The following is a 17,186-nucleotide window of genomic DNA, read 5'->3' on the forward strand; positions in this document are numbered from 1 at the left end:
CGAACTTTTACGAAAATGTATACAAATCTATACAGTTCGGGTTCGCTCATCCCTACACACGGCCATTTTTCACTGCCGTGAGTGGTCCGTGGTAACCCAGCCTGGATTCCTGCTGAGAGCAAGAGCACACGGCGTCATTGGTTGCTATGACGCCATGCACTTCATGCCGCCGCTGCACTACAGTAATACACTCGTATGATCTATACGAGTGTATTACTGTAGTGCAGCGGCGGCATGAAGCGCACGGCGTCATAGCAACCAATGACGCTGTGCGCTCCGGCTCTCAGCAGGAATCCAGGCCGGTTTACCACAGACCACTCACGGCTGTGAAACACGGCCGTGTGCATTCGGCTTAAGGGTGGGATTGTCTCAGGTGTATGATCCGATATGTAAGATCTGATACAGCATCATATAGCGCATGCTATGAATTTTTTCAGATTCCTACAGAAAAAACGTTATATGAAATTGGAGGTATATGAAAGTACAATATGGCCCTATATATTGCTGTGGATGCCTAATACACCTGTAATACACCATCAGGCTGTTACTCCGTGGGGTTCGGTGCTGTGAAAAAGAAATCAGGTCAGAAGGGAATGTACATAAATCACTGCGAAAGGTGCACCACAATGATATGCAACTGACATCACTGGCTAATCCCTCAAGCTGATGTTAAGAACTGAGACTTTAGCCAATGTATTCCTGTCAGGAACACATCGGAGCCCTTTTGCACCATCGTCAAGGTATCTCAGCGTGGCATGGGTTCCTACCACTAGACTACCTACGGTGTGTGAACACGGTCTGAGAGGTGCTAAGATACAACTTACAGCCAAGCTCCCACATACCTCCATAGTGAGATCACTTATGTAGTGGGAGAGATGATAAGGCTGTAAGCCCCACCTATAACAGGCCATGTGACACAGGCTACCAGGTGCAACAGAATTCTACCAGCCGTACGCAATGGCACATTCTAAACATATCAAGAAAAATAACTGAAATAAAGTGGCCTAAAAGGGAGGAAATGCTCTAAAACCCCAAACACTGTGGCGTGTTTATAACCGGGGAAGCAATTCCTCCGCATGTGACCCGTTGCTAACGTCAATCCCCAGCAGTGTTTGGGGTTTTTGAGCATTTCCTCCCATGTAGGCCACTTTATTTCAGTTATTTTTCTTGATATATTTAGAATGTGCCATTGCGTACGGCTGGTAGCATTCTGTTGCACCTGGTAGCCTGTGTCACATGGCCTGTTATAGGTGGGGCTTACATCCTTTTCATCTCTCCCACTACATAAGTGATTTCACTATGGAGGTATGTGGGAGCTAGGCTGTAAGTTGGATCGTAGCACTTTTTAGACAGTTCACACTCCGTAGGTAGTCTAGTTTTCAATAAAAATAGAAAGAAAACACCCCTTTCCCCTGATTTTATAATAAAAAATAGATTACTAGGCTAGTTATACGCACCTGTGGGCCCAGGCTGGCTGAATACTAGGCTATTTATGGGCACCTGTGGGCCCAGGCTGACGATGATTCCGCTGATTTCACCCACCCACCCACACCTTCTTACAGTCACTTCACATTAGGGTTGGCCCCCTTTAGGCTGCCCTACCACGGCAGTCATGGCATAACTCCACTGCTTGTTGTAGATAGGGGTTAGATAGGTTAGGTTCACCTTTCTGATAGCCTATCCGACCACAAATATTAGGTATTGCGCATCCGTAACAACCGACTTTATAAATATATAAACATAATCCACCCCGTCTGATAGACACAGTAAAAAAAAAAACTGTGTCAAAAAAAGCCATTTTTGTCACCTTACATCACTAAAAGTTCAACACTAAGCGATCAAAAAGGAGTATCCCCAAAAAATAAGAAACTATGGCTCTCAAACTATGGAGACACTAAAAATTTTTGTTTAAAAAATGCTTTTATTGTATTAAATGTAAACAAAATTTTAAAAAAGTATACATATTAGGTATTGCCGCTACCGTAACATCCTGCTCTATAAAAATACCTCATGACCTAACCCCTCGGGTGAACACCATAAAAATAAAAAATAAACTTTTTTTGTCACCTTACATCACAAAAAGTGTAATAGCAATCGATCAAAAAGTCATACGCACCCCAAAATAGTGCCAATCAAACTGTCACCTCATCCCGCAAAAATATGATACCCTACCTACGATAATTGCTCAAAAAATAAAAAAAAACTATGGCTCTCAGACTACGGAGACACTAAAACATGATTTTTTTTATTTGTTTCAAAAAAGATATTATTGCGTAAAACTTAAATAAATTTAAAAAGTATACATATTAGTTATTGCCACGTCCGTAACGACCTGCTCTATAAAAATATCACATGATCTATCCCCTCAGGTGAACGTAAAAAAATAAAACGGTGTCAAAAAAGCAATTTTTTGTCACCTTACATCACAAAAAGTGTAATACCAAGCAATCAAAAAGTCATATGCACCCTAAAATAGTACCAATCAAACAGTCATCTCATACTGAAAAAAATGAGCCCATGTATAAGACAGTCGTCCAAAAAAAATAAGGCTTTCAGAATATGGAGAAACTAAAAAAACTTTTTCTTTCAAAAATGCTTTATTATGTAAAAATGAACCAAACAACAACAAAAAAGTAGTCATATTTGGTATTGTCGTGTCCGTAACAACCTGCTCTATAAAAATAGCTCATTATCTAACCTGTCAGATGAACGTTGTAAATATCAAATAATAAAAACAGTGCCAAAACAGCTATTTTTTTTGTTACCTTGCCTCACAAAAAGTGTAATATAGAGCAACCAAAAATCATCAGTACCCTAAAATAGTATTAACAAAACTGCCACCTTATCCTGTAGCTTCCAAGATGGGGGTCACTTTTTTGGAGTTTCTACTCTAGGGGTGAATCATGGGGTCTCAAATGTGACATGGCAAGTTAAAATTATCCCAGTGAAATCTGTCCTCCAAAAACCATGGCGTTCCTTTCCTTCTACAGCCTGCCGTATGCCCGTAGAGCCGTTTACGCCCACATATGGGGTGTTTTTGTAAAGTACAGAAACAGGGCAATAAATATTGAGTTTTGTTTGGCTGTTAACCCTTGCTTTGTTAGCAGAAAAAATAATGATTAAAATGGAAAAGTGAAATTCTGAAATGTGGAACACCAAAAGGGTTAACAATGTTTGTAAAATCTGTTTTGAATACCTTGAGGGGTTTAGTTTCTAAAATGGGTTAACTTTTTTGGAGTTTCTAAATCGGACATGGCGGGAAAAAACCAGTCCATCAGAATCTGCCTTCCAAAAACCATATGGCATTCCTTTCCTTCTGCACCCTGCCGTGTGGCCATACAGCAGTTTACAACCACATATGTGGTGTTTCTGTAAACTACAAAATCAGACCAATAAATATTGAGTTTAGTTTGGCTGTTAATCCTTGCTTTGTTAGCGGTAAAAAAATGATTAAAATAGAAAATCTGCCAAAAAAAGTGAAATTCTGAAATTTCATATCCATTTTCAAATAATTCTTGTGGAACACCTAAATGGTTAACAATGTTTGTAAAATCAGTTTTGAATACCTTGAGGGGTGTAGTGATGAGCGGCAGGGGCAATATTCTAATTTGCGATATTTCGCTAATATTTTGTTTAATATTCGTCATATATTCACAAATTCTAGATTGTATTCTTGATTGTGAAAATTGGCAATGTATTATTCGCGTAATGCGCGCAAAATACCGGCATGGGGTAGGAAACTTTTCTATTGGTTGCTAGGGATGTTGCTAAGCTGTGACAAAGCCTTCTCATTGGCCCACAAGCTAGCAGAAGGGAGGGATGATCACCTGTTGTGTACGGTGCTTAAAAAATAAAAAAATATAAACGAATATTCGTCATTACGAATATATAGCGCCATATTCTAAATATTCGCGAATTCTCGAAGTGCCGATATTCAAAATAAAAATTTGCTTTTCGAATATTCGCACTCAATACTAGTAGTTTCTAAAATGGGGTCAATTTTTTTTGGAGTTTCTACTCTAGGGGTGCATCAAATGGGATATGGTGTCAAAAAGCAGTCTATTAAAATCTGCCTTCCAAAAACCATATGGTGTTACTGTCCTTCTGCGCCCTGCCGTGTGGCCATACAGCAGTTTATGACCACATATGGGTGTTTCTGTAAACTACAGAATCAGGGCAATAAATATTGAGTTTAGTTTGACTGTTAATCCTTGCTTTGTTAGCGAAAAAAATGATTAAAATGGAAAATCTGCCAAAAGAAGTGAAATTCTAAAATTTCATCTCCAATTTCCATTAATTCTTGTGGAACACCTAAAGGGTTAACAAAGTTTGTAAAATCAGTTTTGAATACATTGAGGGGTTTAGTTTCTAAAATGGGTCACTTTTTTGGAGTTTTTACTCATGGGGTGCATCGGGGGGGGCTTCAAATGGGATATGGTGTCAAAAAAACTGCGCCCTGCCATGTGGTCATAAAGCAGTTTACGACCACATATGGGGTGTTTCTGTAAACTACAGAATCAGGACAATAAATATTGAGTTTAGTTTGACTATTAATCCTGCTTTGTTAGCGGGAAAAAATGATTAATATAGAAAATCTGCCAAAAAATGTGAAATTCTGAAATTTCATATCCATTTTCAATGAATTCTTGTGGAACACCTAAAGGGTTAACAATGTTTGTAAAATCAGGTTTGAATACCTTGAGCGGTGTCGATTCTAAAGATGTGGAAATTTTCAGAAAAATTTCAAGATTTGCTTCTAAACTTCTAAGGCCTCTTTCACTCAGGCGTCGCGTGTGAGGGGCCGGATAGGATGCGGGTGCGTCGCGGGAAAATGCGTGATTTTTTCCACGCGAGTGCAAAGCGTTTTGCACGCGTGTGAGAAAAATTGGCATGTTTGGTACCCAGACCCGAACCCAGACTTCTTCACAGAAGTTCGGGTTTGGGTTAGGTATTGTGTAGATTTTATTATTTTCCCTTATAACATGGTTATAAGGGAAAATAATAGCATTCTTAATACAGAATGCTTAGTAAAATAGGGATGGAGGGGTAAAAAAATTAATTAAAAATAAATTAAACTCACCTCATCCACTTGTTTGCGAAGCCAGGCTTCTCTTCTTTCTTCTTCTTTGATGACCTGGGAGGAAAAGGACCTTTGGTGACGTCACTGCGCTCATCACATTGTCCGTCACATGGTCCATCAAATTTACCACTGTCATGAAGTACAATATGTGACGAGAAAACAGTCTCAGAATGGCTTGGATAAGTAAATGTCAGATTTGCAAAAATCAGTCTGGTCCTTAAGGTGAAAAATGGCCCAGTCCTTAAGGGGTTAAAGTGTGCACATCCCTAAAATATCAGTGAGCTCTAGTGCACTTTTTCCGTAGACTGTGTCCCCTGCGGAATGTTAAATTATTAGCGCCACATCTCCTGTTTGAAGTGTGCGCATCCCTAAAATATCAGTAACATTCATTGCACTTTTTCCGTAGACGGTGTCCGCTGCGGACAGTTAAATTATCCTCGCCACATCTCCTGTTTAACCACCTCCCGTCCGCCCGTTGACTATAAACGTCCGGGAGGTGGTTCTCTATCTCTGAATGGACGTTTCTGAACGTCCATTCAGAGATCGCAGCTACACGCTAATCGTGCAGCTGCAGAGCAGGTTGCCCGCTGTCAGTGACAGCAGGGCAACCCAGAGAAGAAGGCAGGGACAGTTCCCAGGTGTCCCTGCCTTCTAGATCGCAGTATACACAGCGCTCACCTGTTCCGGCCCGGCCGCTGTACAGCCTCTCTGGGGGGTGTATTTCCCCTGTAACTGGGGCTACTATGTCAGCCCCAGTTACAGGAGAAATGAATAGAGAAAAAAAAAAAAAGTGACGTTAAATATCCCCCAGAGGTCTTGTATAAAATAAAAATAATAAAGTGTTAAAATAAAAAAAAGGTTTCACATAAAAAATAAATAATAATCCCTAAGAAAGGAATATAAAAAAAATTTAAAATAGAAAAAATAAAATAGACATATTTGGTATTGCCGCGTCCGTGATGGTCGGCTCTATAAATAAATCACATGATCCACCCAGTCTGATAAACACCATAAAAATAAAATGCAATTTTTTCACCTTGCATCACAAAAAGTGCAACACCAAGTGATCAAAAATGCGTATATCCCATAAAATGCTACCAATAAAACAGTCACCTCATCTCACAAAAAATCACCCCCACGTAAGAAAATCATTAAAAAATATAAAAACTATAGCTCTCAGAACATAGACACATTAAAACATCAGTTTAAAAAATGCCATTATTGTGTAAAACTTAAATAAATAAGAAAAAGTATACATATTAGGTATTGCCACATCCATAACAATCTGCTCTATAAAAATTTCACATGACCTAACCCCTCAGGTGAAAGCTTAAAAAATAAATAAATAAAAACTGTGCTAAAAACAACCATTTTTTGGGTCACCTTGCCCCGTAAAGTCTTATAATGAATGATCAAAAATCATATGTACCCAAAAATAGTACCAATAAAACTGGCACCTTATCCCCTAGTTTCCAAAATGGGGTCACTTTTTGGGAGTTTATACTGAAAGGGTGCATCAGGGGGGCTTCAAATGGGACATGGCATCTAAAGCGCAGAATCAGGGTAATAAATATTGAGTTTTGTTTGACTGTTAACCCTCGATGTGTTAAAGAAAAAAATGGATTAAAATGGAAAATCTGCCAAAAAAATGAAATTTTTAAGTTTGATCTCCATTTTTCTTTAATTCTTGTGGAACACCTAAAGGGTTAACAAAGTTTGTAAAATCAGTTTTAAGTAACTTGAGGGGTGTAGTTTCTACAATGGGGTCATTTATGGGGGTATCCACTATGTAAGCCCCACAAAGTGAAAATTAAAATTTTTCAATAGATGGTGTCCGCATCTGACAGTGACCTGACCAGGCCCACATCTGCTGTGTAACGTGTGTGCTTAACCGCTTTACGTCCGCCCATAGGATATAAACGTCCTATGGGTGGACGTCTATTTCTGAAAGCACGTTTTAGAACTTCCTTTCAGAAATAGCAGCTGCACGCTAATCGTGCAGCTGCTGATCGGGTTGCCCGCTGTCAGTGACAGCAGGGCAACCCTAAGACAAGGCAGGGACAGTTCCCAGGTGTCCCTGCCTTCCGGATCGCTGCAGACACAGCGCTTCCTGTTCCGGACCGGCGGTCATGTGACCGCCGTGACCGGAGAGTGCAGGGGCTGTGTGAGGTCTCTCAGAGACCTCGATCAGCCCTGCTCTGAGGCTGTACAGCGCTGGATTGCTGCTGTACAGCCTCTCTAGGGGTGTATTTGTCCTGTAACTGGGGCTACTATGTCAGCCCCAGTTACAGGAGAAATAAAAAGTGAAAAAAAATAAAAAAAAGTGAAGCAAATGTCCCCCAGAGGTCTTGTATGACCTTATGGGGGACGAAAAGTGTAAAATAAAAAAAATAAAAATAAAAGGTTGAAAATAAAAAAATAAAAAAAAGTTTCACATGTAAAAAAAGTCCCCAAGTAAGGAATGAAAAAAAAAAGTTAAAAATAGAAAAAATAAAAAAAAGTATACATATTAGGTATTGCCGCGTCCGTAAAAACCAGCTCTATAAAAATATCACATGACCTAACCCCTCGGGTGAAAACCGTAAAAAAAAAACGGTGTCAAAACAAGCAATTTTTGTCACCTTGCATCACAAAAGGTGCAACACCAAGTGATCAAAAACGCATATATCCCACAAAATAGTACCAATAAAACCGTCACCTCATCCCGCAAAAAATGAGCCCCTACATAAGAAAATCTCTCAAAAAATAAAAAACTATAGCTCTCAGAACATGGACACATTAAAACATAATTTTTTTGTTTCAAAAATGCTATTATTGTGTAAAACTTTAATAAATGAGAAAAAGTATACATATTAGGTATCGCCACGTCCGTAACAATCTGCTCTATAAAAATGTCACTTGACTGAACCCCTCAGGTGAACGCTGTAAAAATAAATAAATAGAAACTGTGCTAAAACAACCAATTTTTTGGTCACCTTGCCCCATAAAGTGTTATAATGAATGATCAAAAAATCATATATACCAAAAAATAGTACTAATAAAACTGGCACCTTATCCCCTAGTTTCCAAAATGGGGTCACTTCTTGGGAGTTTCTACTGTAAGGGTGCATCAGGGGGCTTCCAATGGGACATGGCATCTAAAAACCATGTGGAGTTCCTTTTCTTCTGCGCCCTGCCGTGTGCCCATACAGCAGTTTATGACCACATGTGGGGTGTTTCTGTAAATCTGGGTAATAAATATTGAGTTTTGTTTGGCTGTTAACCATCGATGTGTTAAAGAAAAAAATTGATTAAAATGGAAAATCTGCCAAAAAAGTGAAATTTAAAAATTTGATCTCCATTTTCCTTTAATTCTTGTGGAACGCCTAAAGGGTTAACAAAGTTTGTAAAATCGGTTTTGAATACCTTGAGGGGTGTAGTTTCTACAATGGGGTCATTTATGGGGGTATCCACTATGTAGGCCCCACAAAGTGACTTCAGACCTGAACTGGTCCTTAAAAAGTGGGTTTTGGCAATTTTCTTAAGAATTTGAAGAATTGCTTCTAAACTTCTAAGCCTTCTAACGTCCTAAAAAAATAAAATGACATTTCCAAAATGATGCCAACATAAAGTAGACATATGGGGAATGTTAAATAATAATTATTTTATGAGGTATCACTTTCTGTTTTAAAAGCAGAGAAATTGAAATTTAGAAAATTGCGAATTTTTCAAATTTTTGGGTAAATTTGGGATTTTTTCATAAATAAGGTGAAATATTTTGACTCACATTTATGACTATCATGAAGTACAATGTGTCACGAGAAAACAATCTCTGAATGACTTGGATAAATAAAGGCGTTCCAAAGTTATTACCACATAGAGTGAGATATGTCAGTTTTGAAAAATTTGGCCTGGTCATGAAGGGGGCAAATGGCCCAGATGGCAGGTGGTTAAAAAAAAATTCTGTGACATTAAATTTCATTTTTCAATAGACGGTGTCCTCTTCTGACAATCTGCAGTGGGTAATTTGTGCCCCCCCCCCCCCCCCGCTTGCCTTCCTTGGATGTGGTAGCCGTTTCTCAGGCTCCCTCTCCGGAATCGAACACTGATTCCCTGTTGCCCGTGGTTACAATGTTAGGCTCATAAAGGAACATTAAAAGTTGATAGGGCAGACATCCAAATGGATCATCGACGTCACGGGAACATGCGATCAGGCAGAAATTATCTAGAGTCAACAAAGTGGCAGAAGGGCCTCGCCCATAATGTTTGCGATGGTCAGCTCACCTGCAGGCCCTCAGCCATAATTTTTTCGATGGTCAGCTAAGCAGCAGACACTCTCCCATAAGAGCGTGGTCAACACAATCCTCACTGCTGGGGGTCACGTAACTAATTAGCACAGAGGAGTCTCGTTGGTTATCGGAATTAACCAGACAAATCTCTCCACCAACTCAGAACGGCCATGCACCCCCAACCACAGAATGGAGAAAAAGCTATCAATCTGTCAATCCTTTCCGTGTCCGGGCGAGGTTTGCAGTGTTGAGTCAAATTAAGCAGCAGGCTCCACTCCTTGTGGTGCCCTTCCATCAATTAGTTTAAGTTTCAGTTTTGCAACCATACTCCCCCTGGAACCCAAAGGCTTTGGTTTCCTGGAAGCTGCTCAGCGGGTCATGGGAATTACGCCGCCGGATCGCCTGTCGGATCATCTGCGAACCTCTGACTTTCGTTGTTGATTAATTAAAACAAATGCTTTCACTGTGGTTCGTCTTGCGCCTCTCCACGAATTTCACCTATAGCGGCGCAATATGGATGCCACCGACCATCCCTCTTAATCATGGCCCAAGTTCCGAAAATTAACAACATTTTTCGCTGAACTTGCTCTTTATATACAAGTAAATATACAGGAAAGAATGTTTCCTAAAATTTTTTCCTCGAAAATCGATTTCATCTTCGGTTTTGTGCGTATTATCGTCAGTCTGTAAAAGTGCCGTACTAATCGAACAACATTGTTCCCAGCAGTAACCAGGGAGTCCAAGATGCATCCAGACATCCTCCCCATGTTGTTCCAGAACCATTTCGGTGGTGTTTCCATAAATTTCTGACATTTTTCCTATGAACCAGGCACCCTCCCCTCTTCAGAGCAGGGGGTGCCTGGTTTAATGCTCGGGTTCTCCCATGACGTCCCGAACATCCCCATGTGTTTGGCCCAAGCCCCCAAGCACTACGGTGCTCGATCAACACTAGTTAAGACGTAAAGGATAAGTTCAGGCCATATGTCCAATTTGGAAACCCAGAAGTTAAAACGGGGCAGACCTATCACTATCAGTCAGTATGTGCTCCTGCTATGACAGTCCGTATCAAATGGTGGTGCTGGATGTTGTGGCGTGCTGACAAGGTTTTCCACATTTCGGCCATGCTAACCCTCCCTTCTGAGGTGGTGCCAGTGTCCTAGCTGCTTTAGCGACTTCCTCCTCCTCTGCCTCGTGCTTCCACTGAGCCACTGAATGCTCTTTCTGCAGCAGCTCTGACATCTATGGGTAATTTTTCACAAACCTCTGCACCACCAAATTCAGCACATGCGCCAGGCAAGGGATGTGTGTACTACCGACTATGCCCAGAGCTGCTATGAGATTTCACCCATTATTGCACACCACCAGGACAGGCTTAAGGCTCAGCGGCACCAATCGCTAATCGGTCTGTTCTTTAATGCTTGTCCACAGCTCCTGTGTTGTGTGTGTGTTTTTTTCCCCCCAAACAGATTAGTTTCAGAACAGCCTGCTGTCGTTTTCCCCGTGGTCGTGCTGAAGTTGGTGGTTCAGGTGTTATGCTGACCGGATAAGGAGGTGGTAGAGGAGGAAGTGGAGGTAACAGGAGGCACAGAGAAACGTCCAGCGATCCCCGGTTATGGGCTGACATGCGCCAAACTGCTTTCCGCCTCAGGTCTTCAGCCACTATCTTTACCCAGTGGGCAGTTAGGGAGATATAACGTCCCTTCCCCTGCTTACTGGTCCACGTATCGGTGGTTATGTGGACCTTTCAACTGATGGCATTGCGCAGTGCACACCTGGAAAAGTATAGTGGCGGCTAGGAACCACATACTGAGGGACAGCCACCGCCAAAAAGGTTTTTTAAAACTGTCTCCACCAGACGGACTGGCAGCATTTCAAAGGCCTGGAATTTGGAAATGCTGGTGTTCAGGGCCAAGGCTCGCGGGTAGGTAGGGGTGTATTTTCTCTTTCTCTCCAGACAGGGATAGATAGCTGAACGCTTCCATGGGACAGTGTGGAGACGCTCGGTGACACTGCTGGTGATGTTTCTGTCCTCTCTTTGCGGGGGTGCCAGGTGGCCCTGTCACTCCAGAAAGGGGAGGAAGAGACCGAGACCGCAAAAGAAGAGGGAGCAGGAGGAGCCTCTTATCTTTCATGTTTTTTTCAGGTGTGTACTCCACTGCAGCTTGTGCTTTGCAGTTAGATGTGCAATGAGCAGGACACTGGGTCAGTTGGGGCTGCTATGCAGTGGGTCAGATTTTGGTGTGAATAAGTTCGTGATGCCAGTTGCAGCTTGCGCAGGTACTATAGCAGGGCCCTTTAAGATGGTATGAGCACACGTACTAGGTTAGGAATGCCAGAGGGGGATATTGTCTCTGTATTGTGTCAACGCTGTCTCCTACCTGTAGTACGGCTGGACTCCTGTATCCTGGCTCTCATGCAACAAAATTGAGTGCTGTAAATAGGAGTAATGGAGGAATGATGGAATTCCACACAGAAAAGAGGGTCCAACTTGTCTTTACTTGGTAGTATGATATGCAGCTTTAGATCCATACAATGTTACAGCAATAGTCTAGGATCCCAGCAGGTGTTGGCAATATGTGGCAGGAATTATATATCTATATTCTGCTTCTAGTACATACGCCTTTAAGAATCTGGCAGGTATCTGGGGAAAATGATGCAAACTTATATCAGATGACAATATGCATACACTTGACATTATGAAGCATGGATACAGAAGTTTAGCGACATACTTCAGGATGTTACAGATGCCTGGTCATGCAGGTGGTGCTCAGGTTTAGAACATTCATGCCTTGATTCAGGCTCTGACTGCACAGCGTGCAAACTACCCATGTCTTGTTGTCAGCACATTGCCTGAAGCACTTTGATGCCAGGGAACTCCTTTGAGCTGGCTTTGGTGTGCTCTGTCTCTCGGAGAGGTGGGCAGTGGCAGGCATACTGGCTAGGGGCCGGCCACTGTGGCTTTGCACCCTGCTCCCTCTTTTGCTGTGGCACTGCGTGACCACCACCTCTTCCTCCAAACTGCACATGACCTTGATTCCATGTGGGGTCTAGGATCTCATCATCCTCCACATTATCTTCCACCCACTCCTCACCCCTGCCCTCCTTGCCGGTCTGTGCACTGCAGAAATCCGCAGCAGCTGACACCTGTGGTTCAACATACGTTCTCATCCTCAAACATAAGTGGTTGGGCATCAGTGCCCTCAACCCCTTCCACTTTTGGTGCATGGCCCACGGAACTCCCACCAGCAGAGTCATCAAAAAACATAAGTGACTGCTGCATGACTTTGGGCTCAGTCCGGGGACACTCGTGCACTAGCGGCAGCACGGATCCGACAGGCTGTTCACCCGCCAGAACAGACTGCCAGAGTTCCTTGCCACTAGTGTGAAACTAGCCTTATTAACTATTCTATTTCATTGTCATGGATGCAAAGTAGATGTTTTGCACCTCAAAAAATGGCTATAGGTCACCGACAGAATTAACAGTCAAATTAAGGCCTAGTACTCACTTTAGTGATTTTCATCAGTGATTTTCAAACCAAAACCTGGAATAAAACCTCCATAGATAAGATAGAATGGAAAGACCTACACTTGTTCTGTGTTTTTGACCCGCACCTGGTTTTGGCTGAAAATCAGTGATGGAAATCACTAACTAAACACTGAAGTGGGAACTAGGCCTAAGTATTATATTTCTGTGTGACTGGCACATAGTGATGTCGCGAACATAAAATTTTCAGTTCGCGAACAGCGAACGCGAACTTCCGCAAATGTTCGCGAACTGGCGAACCGGGCGAACCGCCATAGACTTCAATAGACAGGCGAATTTTAAAACCCACAGGGACTCTTTCTGGCCACAATAGTGATGAGAAAGTTGTTTCAAGGGGTCTAACACCTGGACTGTGGCATGCCGGAGGGGGATCTATGGCAAAACTCCCATGGAAAATTACGTAGTGGACGCAGAGTCGGGTTTTAATCCATAAAGGGCATAAATCAACTAACATTCCTAAATTGTTTGGAATAACGTGCTTTAAAACATCCAGTGTGTGTATACGATTGGCACTGGCAGTGGGCACACTACAGTCAGTAGAAGCGGGCCTGACACACACTGGCAGCAGGCAAGCAACTGAAATTACACTAAAGTGTAAAAATTAAATGCCTTATTTATCGGCAAGCTACTGTGCCACCCGGTATGAGTGGTTGGCACTGGCAGTGGGCACACTACAGTCAGTGGAAGAGGGCCTGACACACACTGGCAGCAGGCAAGCAACTGAATTTAGACTACTGTCTAAAAATTAAATGCCTTATTTATCGGCAAGCTACTGTGCCACCCGGTATCAGTGGTTGGCACTGGCAGTGGGCACACTACAGTCAGTGGAAGCGGGCCTGACACACACTGGCAGCAGGCAAGCAACTGAATTTAGACTACTGTCTAAAAATTAAATGCCTTATTTATCGGCAAGCTACTGTGCCACCCGGTATCAGTGGTTGGCACTGGCAGTGGGCACACTACAGTCAGTGGAAGCGGGCCTGACACACACTGGCAGCAGGCAAGCAACTGAATTTAGACTACTGTCTAAAAATTAAATGCCTTATTTATCGGCAAGCTACTGTGCCACCCGGTATCAGTGGTTGGCACTGGCAGTGGGCACACTACAGTCAGTTGAAGTCGGCCTGACACACACTAGCAGCAGGCAAGCAGCTGAAATTACACTAAAGTGTAAAAATTAAATGCCTTTTTTATGCAAAGTCCTGTGCCAGCCGGTATGAGTGGTGGGCACTGGCAGTGGGCACACTACAGTCAGTGGAAGTCAGCCTGACACACACTGGCAGGCAACTAACCTTAGATTAAAGTGTAAAAATGAAGTGCCTTTTTTTTAAGCAAAGTCCTGTGCCACACGGGATGACAGGGGTGGGCACTGGCAGTGGGCACACTACAGTCAGTTGAAGTCGGCCTGACACACACTAGCAGCAGGCAAGCAGCTGAAATTACACTAAAGTGTAAAAATTAAATGCCTTTTTTATGCAAAGTCCTGTGCCAGCCGGTATGAGTGGTGGGCACTGGCAGTGGGCACACTACAGTCAGTGGAAGTCAGCCTGACACACACTGGCAGGCAACTAACCTTAGATTAAAGTGTAAAAATTAAGTGCCTTTTTTTAAGCAAAGTCCTGTGCCACACGGAATGACAGGGGTGAGCACTGGCAGTGGGCACACTACAGTCTGTGGGCCTGCAGCTCCTCACACACAGGCAGGCCAGGCAACTGCAATATGTATATAAAGGAAAAAAAAAAAGCAGACTAATGTTGCAGCCCTAAAAAGGGCTTTTTGGGGTGCTGTCAGGACGCTGTCCTTACAGCAGAGATCAGATGAGTCTTTCAGGACTGGAGTGGACACTGAATTCACTAGCCTAGCTATCGATTTCCCAATTAAATCAGCAGCAGTTACAGTCTCCCTCCTCTCACTAAGACTGCAGCTTCAGAATGAATCTAAAATGGATGCTGTGCAGGAGGTGGGAGGGTCTGGGAGGGAGGGTATGCTGCTGATTGGCTGGAATGTGTCTGCTGACTGTGAGGTACAGGGTCAAAGTTTGCTCAATGATGATGTATAGGGGGCGGACCGAACATCGCATGTGTTCGCCCGGCAGAGGCGAACGCGAACAAGCTATGTTCGCCGGGAACTGTTCGCCGTCGGATAGTTCGGGCCATCTCTACTGGCACAAAGGAGGTGTATTACACCCCAAAAAATGGCTATAGGTCACCCACAGAGTTAACAGACAGATAGAAAAAAGCCTAACAGTGCCCTTTTCTGCAGCTGCGTCTTATCCCTACACTATTTAGAGCAGAATAACTTCGCAACACGTGATGCGCTGGCCAATCACAGTCATGCCCACAGCTTAAAAGCTGGTTGATTAGTTGTGCTGCAGCCTTTCAACCAGCTTTATTTAAAATCTGAACACCGAACTCAAACACATACTTCCGTGGCAAAGCCTGTGTTCGGGTGCTCAGACCACGCAATGTTCAGTACAACCCCGAACATTCTGGTTCGGGTTCACTCATCCCTTCTCACAAGTAACAAAGTCGATTCTCCATTTACTGGCGCTCTGTACACCAGACAGTGGGGCATATCATATCAGGATAAAGATGTGAACTTTCCTGGTTTTCAAAGAAAAAAATAAGGGGTTGGGTCAGCACAACCTGCCTGTAGGTGCAGATCACTATGGCGAAATACATATATAAACGGAAAATGCAAATGTGATCGCACACTACATCCAGCACTCTGCCCTCCATGCTGGATGAGACATTGGTTTATATTTTGGCCAAAGCATAGTAAGCCACTCACCGCGTCATGGTCGTCTCATGAGTGGTCCCTAACTCTTGTTCCTACCTGTTCATGGGCCATGACAGCCACATAAAATCCAGGGAATGCAGGTCAGCATGCAAGCCAAGTACACTTTGCTTGTAACCCTGTCCGGTGCCATTACAGCTTTCATCGGATCCAGGGATGCAAGTACCAACATGCATGCTGAACCCACCATATACTTCTCCTGGAGCCAGATGGCTAATGGTAGGTTCTATACAAGCAGACTCAGTTTTATACTGACTTTAAAACCAGCCTCAAGGACAGATTAACTGGTCAGGTGTGCAATGACTCCAAGGAGATCGCCACGCCTCCAATATATACTACAAAGAAAAAAATAAGGGGTTGGGTCAGCACAACCTGCCTGTAGGTGCAGATCACTATGGCGAAATACATATATAAACGGAAAATGCAAATGTGATCGCACACTGCATCCAGCACTCTGCCCTCCATGCTGGATGAGACATTGGTTTATATTTTGGCCAAAGCATAGTAAGCCACTCACCGCGTCAAGGTCGTCTCATGAGTGGTCCCTAACTCTTGTTCCTACCTGTTCATGGGCCATGACAGCCACATAAAATCCAGGGAATGCAGGTCAGCATGCAAGCCAAGTACACTTTGCTTGTAACCCCGTCCGGTACCACGTCACATTTGCTTGAATGTCTTTTCGTTTCTAGATATCTTCTTCAATATAAACCTTTTGATGTCTTCATTGTAAACCTTTTAACCTCCTAACAGTCACGTTAAAATTGAAATAACTCTCCCAAAAATGTCACTTTTCTTATTTTAGATTTTTAACGTGTGTCTGTAGTAAATCTTGTCGGCGCACAACTCAGGGAACACTATTGTATTTTTAACCCCCTAGTGAATCATTAATTTAAGCCTTAAAGGGGTATTCCCATCTCAGACAATGGGGGTATATCGCTAGGATATGCCCCCATTGTCCGATAGGTGCGGATTCCATTGCTGGGACCCGCACCTATAACGAGAACGGAGCGAAGCTGTGGCTGGTCCGTCCACAACCAAGTGCTGCTCCCATAAAAGTGAATGGGAGCGTACTGTGCCCGCGCGGCCCAGGCTCCCATTCATTTTTATGGGGCGGAGCCAGCACTCGGCTATTTTCGGCGGCCCCATATAAACGAATGGAGGGCGGCTGCACATGTGCAGTGCGCCTTCCTTCACTTGCGGGGCCCCGTTCTTGATATAGGTGCGGGTCCTAGCTATATGCCCTCATTATCTGAGATGGGACAAGCCCTTAAAAGGACAAATAATATTTCCCCCCCTTTGTGTTCTAGGCATCATAATAACCTTTTTTTCTTCAAATTTTTATTTTATTTTGCGGGATTAGTTGTAGGTTTTTTGGGGTCTATATTACATAGTAACATAGTACATAAGGCCGAAAAAAGACATTTGTCCATCCAGTTCGGCCTGTCATCCTGCAAGTTGATCCAGAGAAAGGCAAAAAAAAAATCTGTGAGGTAGAAGC

The 17,186-nt window shown here is 43.1% G+C and overlaps 1 long non-coding RNA gene across 1 annotated transcript; it reads right to left on the reverse strand.

Moving 5' to 3' along the window:
• Positions 1-3,934: 3,934 nt before the first annotated feature.
• Positions 3,935-16,605, reverse strand: LOC121005451. Its single transcript, XR_005779950.1, has 3 exons — positions 16,421-16,605; positions 15,610-15,619; positions 3,935-3,950 (listed from the first exon to the last, which is right to left on the reverse strand). It is a non-coding gene; the product is annotated as an uncharacterized LOC121005451 (long non-coding RNA).
• Positions 16,606-17,186: the final 581 nt, after the last annotated feature.

Source organism: Bufo bufo, chromosome 6, assembly GCF_905171765.1.
Source record: "Bufo bufo chromosome 6, aBufBuf1.1, whole genome shotgun sequence".
NCBI lineage: Eukaryota > Metazoa > Chordata > Amphibia > Anura > Bufonidae > Bufo > Bufo bufo.